Raw genomic sequence first — 6,700 nt, 5'->3', positions numbered from 1 at the left:
CTGGATTCACTCTTTCTCTCCTACCCCAACTTAATAACTAAATTATTAATCCTATTTTCATCTTCCCCCATTTGGGTTTCTCTAATCTTTTCCTCATTGACCACTAAATTATAGATGTGTCATTCAACTATCCAGACCATTTGTCATAGTCACCACATCAAGAAATATTGAGTTTCTTCTCAGTAAAGGCTCTTCCTCTAATGGTTCTCCATTCCTTTTCAAGATTAACCTTTACTTCAAACTAATCAATTAACATTTATCACCTCCAAATTCTAGGCTCATTCTCCCTTCCTCACATTAGAATGCTTTCAACCTTTTTCCATATTATTTCTGAGACTCCTCTATTACCCTAAAACTGAATAATGTTCATCTATCAAGAGCATGTTTTCCAGCCTTTCAAGCCTCCTAATAGGGGGCAGCTGGGTGGCTCAGTTGATTGAGAGCCAGCCCTAGAGATGGGAGGCCCTAGGTTCAAAACTGGCCTCAGACATTTCCTAGCTGTGTGACCCTGGGCAAGTCACTTAACCCCCATTGCCTAGCCCTTACCACTCTTCTGCCTTGGAGCCAATACACAGTATTGACTACAAGACGGACTTCCTAATAATCCACTTTCCAAAAGATGAAGAGTCCTTCTACATATAGGATGTCTCCTCATATATGCTGGAAAATACATGTTATTTTCAATAAGTAGTAAATTATCATTGGGGGAAGATTTCACTGTCTTTAGTGAGAAACATTTAAGCTATTGCCTTCTTCCCCCTGAAAATCAAGTCATTAAGTCTACCTATGCAAAATACTTCATCTTTATGATCTTTTTCACTCATGAAGTTGGCCAGTGGTTTAACTGGGACAGCTGGCATAAAGAGCTGTAATTCAAGGTCACTCTCCTCTTTTAGGAGTCCAAGATCCTTTTCAAATGTTCAGAAGGAAAGCCCACTGGAGTTTATTTCAGCAACAATTTGAGCATTTACTTGAAGTAGTTCCAGAGAGAAACCCCAGGCAAGAATCCCAAGCATTGCTAAATAAGTAAAGTTTTAGGCAAACTTCAGGACCAATGGGACCTAGCCATTTAATACTCATGAGGCCAGAAGCCAAAAGAGCAGGATAGCCTACCTAGCAAGTATTTGCTCTAGTGGTGTGAGCCAATCTTCTCCACCTTTTATGGATTTTTCCACCCCCACAGCCAAAGAAGTTCCTATAGATGAGAGAGCCGGGTGATAAAATAGGACACCTGGCAACTTCAAATAAAAAAGTAAAGGATGTTGGCACCTAACCAATCAACATCCTTTTTCAGGCAGAAATACAGAGATCCATTTACCCAATTCAATAAACATTTGGTTACTACATTTATCATCCTCCTGATTGACACAGGTCAAACTAGAATAAGTCAAACAAAATGAATAAACTGTTATTTATGGGGTTGCTGAGCTAGTCTGGGGGCAGGCAAGGTTGCTCAGAGTTGCAATCAAATAACAAGAGAATGAATTCAAGAGAGTCAGGAATAAGGGCATCTTTTATGTTCTACAGGCAGTGGTTTAGGTCAAAATTGTCTTCCCTCCAGGAAGAGCTAAGAGTTCAAACATGGGGCCATTGTGTATGGCTAGGATGAAAAAGGAGGAAGTGTTTTGGTGTCAGTGGTACTAGTTACTATGGCCAACTCAGATGACTTGAAATTCCAGGAAAGAGGTGTGTACTGTCCCATTCCCTCCCTTTTAATTAAGGCAAACTAGAGGCCTTGCTTATAAACTCTTTAGGGATTGTTTAGTTCTTGGGACACACTTAGTACTTTTTATCTCTAGCACCTAAAACTCTAAGGAGGTGGGTCTTTGATAAATGATGATTGAGGGATTGATTGGAAGGTCTGCAAATTGCCTCAGCTGAGGAATGAGATGCTGAATGATCTGGACTGGACTCTTTGGTATAGTTCTAAAAGGCTAGAAGTGAAGGATAAACACTACTGAGTCTTTTCAATGCGGTTAAGTCTACCCTTTAGTAAATTCTTATTCTGCTGAAGTATGCCTCCCTCCCAGGATTTCTCAGGCTTGTCTTCCATATTTTCCCAAGGCACAGACCTGTCTTCATTTCTAAAATACCCAGTTAAGTCCCAAATCAGGTAATAGAATAATTCCTACTCTTCCTTAAACTTTTCACAAATGTCTGAGTCTAAGGTTTGTCAGTTGTTAAAGGAGGGGATTAGATTTGCCCTCCAGAGATCTTTTCCCCATATAACTGGCTAGGCATTCCAGGGAAAAGGTCTGCCAGGAAAGGCAATAAGAAAAATCAAGTTTCATAATGATTTGAATTATAACTATTGTTGGGGTTCTCCTGCCCAAATTATTCTGGATAATTGTCAAAAGACCCTTACTAGCTAGCCATGTGGTCCTGAGCCTGTTTCCTTGTTGGTAAAAAGGACAAGACAATCTTTACCCTCCCTACATTACAGGAAAAGTAGAGTAATCATTGTTAACATTTTGCACATATTATTTGATGTATGGTTTTTTTTTATTATAAACTAGAGAAAGAGCAGGTCTCTCTCTCATCCCAGATGCAAGAGTAGGGCTCCATTACTGATCAGCAATGAGGGATTTGCTCCACCTGGGCAAGAGAGAAAAATTTGATTTTCAAAGCCAAAAGAGCCAATTTACTGAAAAGGAGACTTATTATAGGTTTGGCATAGGAGAACTAAGTTGGGAATGAAAGATGTCCACAACAGAAAAACCACCAAGACTTCACTGAATCACAAGTACCATAGATTTTTTTCAGGTCCTCCTTTTGAAAATGTAGTCAAGAGATCTCCAATTTCATCCAATTTTGTTGATGTTTTTATTTCTATTTAGGAAACCCACATTTTGCACCCAGTTTATTCCAAAATCTGGCAACTTACCAGAGGCTCAGGGCTACAGATCCTCTTTCTCCATTAAACTGAATAAATGGAGTATTTTTAAATATATAAACAGATTCATGCTAACAATACCAAGTTCACATTACAATGAAATATGAAAGCAAAGGAAAATTCAATTATTTGAGATTCTCAGACATGGCAATACACAGCTTACAGGCTCCAAATACTAAGTTAAAAAAAAAAAACATAATCAAAGGGACAATTGGTATGTTAAGGAGATACCAATGTATAGATCTGAAAGAATAGTATGGTATTCCTGGCTACTTAACTTCCCTCAAGAAATCTAACTCAGAACAATCTAAACAAGAGGGGGGGGAGGGGATTGAGTATAGATAAGGAATAGGGAAGCAAGAGAGAAACTACTGTAGACATTAGGCAATGAGCAAATACACAGCTAACCTTCGTCTTGATAGGATTGTCAGTGGTCTGGACACTTATTCGTGTCCATACTGTCTCTGAGAGTGGATGGAAGAGAAGGACTCCGGGTATCCTGGGATTAAGAGCGTGAGAGGTCGTGGGGAAGTGTCACTTGACTGTTGGCCTTCTTTGGGAAGAGCGGTGGAAGAATCACTGACAATTCTCTAGGCTTTCCGTCCCGGCTTTCGATCCGGCTTCCCGGACCCTCGGGGCGTTCCTTCAACCAGCCTCTCCGGTTTTAAACTGGCGATTGCCATTTATTAGCCGCTTTAAAGAGGAAAGAAAGGTAAACCAAACGGATCCTAATCCTAACAAGACGAAGACAAAAAGTCTTTATGCTAATCAGAGTTTAAGTTCTCACCCAGGGGCTAGCCCCATATGTAGCATTACAAGTACAAGTAAGCATATTTGCCTTTAGTACCTTTATGACTCCAGGCAAATCACGGAACTTTTCCATGGCCTGGAGATAATTCTCTTACACTATGTTGTTGAAGAGGTGCTAATTAGCACTGATACACTTAACTTCCACTACTTGCTGAGATGATAGGTCCAATCCAAAAAGAGTCTCCCCAAACAAAAGTACAGACTAGGAAGAAAAAGAAAAAAGAAAACATAGCCCAAGATGTTTACAGGATGACCTGTAACATTAAGCTCTATGTGTAGAATATAGTGGCTGTGGAGACATGATCTCTGGGTTCAAGACGCCTTCTGCTATTTTATTACCTGTTTGGCACTCCATTTAACCTCTCCAGAATTCAGATTCCTCATCTATATAAAAATCATCAGTTAAATTAAAATACCTTGAAGGTCTTTTGGAGCTCTACAACTTGATATTTCCTAGGTTCTATATGGCTGGCTCTTATTAGAATTAACTTCCTTGACACCACCTTTTCAGCTCAGAGCTCCTGTTGGAACTGTTGGCATGATCTGTGATTTCTAGGTCAATTCCTCTATTACTTTAAGTCACAAGACTGGCAAGACCAAAATGCCCCTAGTCAGTAGAGGATCCCCTCCCCCTCAAGGAGTCACAGAACCAATCTGTTCTCTCCAAATCATTGGTGGAAACTTCGGTGATGAAGATGCACCACAGAATGACCTCATTGGACTCCATCTGAACCCACTGTCTTCCCTCATTGTCACCCCACACCTGGAAATATAGACTTCAACATTCAAAGGGACAGTGGCAATAAGGGCTCAGTTAGTGAAGAGAATCTGTCTAGTAAGTTGGCTCAGAAAAACCATACTGTCTATGTTAATGAACTTGTCTTAAATAGGAAACAGACAAATAGAATTGTTTCTAAAGATAATTTCATTGACTTTTAATGAAAAGTCAGGGTAAAAAGATCATGGCAAAGAATAACTAACAAATGTTTATTGAATGCTCAAACACTTTAAGGGACAAGAAATGAAAGCCATGATAGAAAATTATACTACATTGATTACATAGAGTAACCAAATGTTATTGGTTATTTTTCTGCCAAGCCTGTCTTCTATGACTTTATTCCTTTGATGTTTCCTCATGAACCTAATAGTCATCTTAATATTTCATATTACAAAATTCAGCCAAATATCTAAGTAGGATGACTGAAAAGTTTACAAGAAAATAATTTCCTTTTCTGTTTTATGTTGAAAAACAAAAGCACACCACTCACCAAGGTAAGGTCAAAATGATATTTGATCTAAAAATAAGGGCGACACCATAAACAAACTAGGGGGATAAAAAATTTTACCTATCAGACTTATAAGGAAAGAATATATGGCCATAGAAAACAATACAAAAAATGAAATGGATAATTGTGATTACATTAAGTCAAAATATTTCTGTCAAATAAAACCACTATAACTAAGATTAAATGGAAACAACAAATGAGGGAGGGGGGATTTTATAGCAAATGTCTCTGACAAAGTCCTAATCTCTCAAATATAAAGATAAATAACTCAAATTTATGAGAATACAAAGCATTTCCCAACTGACAAATACGCAAAGGGTATAAACAAGTATTTCTCAGAGGAAGAAATTAAATTATTATAGTCTTATGAAAGAAGGCTCCAAATCCCTACTGATTAAATAAATGTAAATTAAAACAATTCTGAGATACCACCACATACCTATCAGATTAGCTAATATGACCAAAAAGGAGAATGATAAATGTTGGAGGGGATGTAAGGAAATTAAGACACTAATATACTGTTGGTGGAACCGTGAACTGACCCAACCATTCTGGAGAGCAATACCCAAAGGGCCACAGAACTACACATAGCCTTTGATACAGCCATACTACTGCTGGGTCTGTATTCCAAAGAGATCAGAGATGAGGCAAAAGGACCTCTCTGCACAAAAATATTTTAGTAGCTCTCTTTGTTGTGGCAAAGAATTGGAAACTAAAGGAGTACCCATCAATTGGGGAATGACTGAATATATATGGTATATAGTTATAAGAAATGTTCAACCAGATAATTTCAGAAAAACCTAGAAAGACTTATATGAACTGATAAAAGTGAAGTGAGAAGAAACAGAACATTGTATATAGTAACAAATATTTTATAATGATCATCTGCAAATGTCTAAACTATTAGCAGCAAAGCAAGTTTCCAATATATCCACAAGAGACTCATGATGAAAAATGCTATCCACAGTGAAAGAAGGAACTGCTGGTGTCTGATCGCTGATCAAAGCATACCATCTTTCACCATCTTTTAGTTCCTTCAGGAATTTCTTCTTTGTATGTGTGTTATGTGTCTTCTGTCTCAGAACAACCAATATGGACATACATATTGCATGAAAGTGCTGGCATAACCTTTATCAGATTATTTACCTGGGGCACCGGTGAGGGTAGGAAGGAGAGAATATGAATCATAAAATATCAGAAAGCAATTGTCAAAAATTATTTCTACATGTAATTGGAAAAAATGTAAGCAACAAATACTGCATATGTATAATAAATATATAATGAGTATTTTATATATGTTTATGTATATATTTATATATCTAATATAGATTTGGGTATAATAAAGATTTAGGTATATTTTTGGAATTATTTAGCACTAATACTTAAAACCTCAATAACAGCAGAGAGAAACTGAGAGGGAAGGAGGGAAGTAAAGAGACTAAAGTGTGAACCAATTAATTAATCAACAACCAATATTGAAAAACCAACTTTGTGCTAAAGTCATTAGGGACACAAAAGACAAAGGTAAAACAACCACTGCCTTAAGAAGTTTACACTCTCCTTTTCAGATTGAGCACCATTTTTTTCCTATTAATCAGTTACCATTCTTTAGGCACTGAAGCTTGAGCACTTGAGCACATAGTTAACTAAGGACTATTTATGTGCTATTCTCTGCTCATGCTCCATCCCTGCCCCTACTTTATATAATTTT

The sequence above is a fragment of the Monodelphis domestica genome, chromosome 6, assembly GCF_027887165.1.
Source record: "Monodelphis domestica isolate mMonDom1 chromosome 6, mMonDom1.pri, whole genome shotgun sequence".
NCBI lineage: Eukaryota > Metazoa > Chordata > Mammalia > Didelphimorphia > Didelphidae > Monodelphis > Monodelphis domestica.
The sequence above is the reverse complement of the archived record's forward strand: the minus strand, read 5'-3'. Positions refer to the sequence as shown.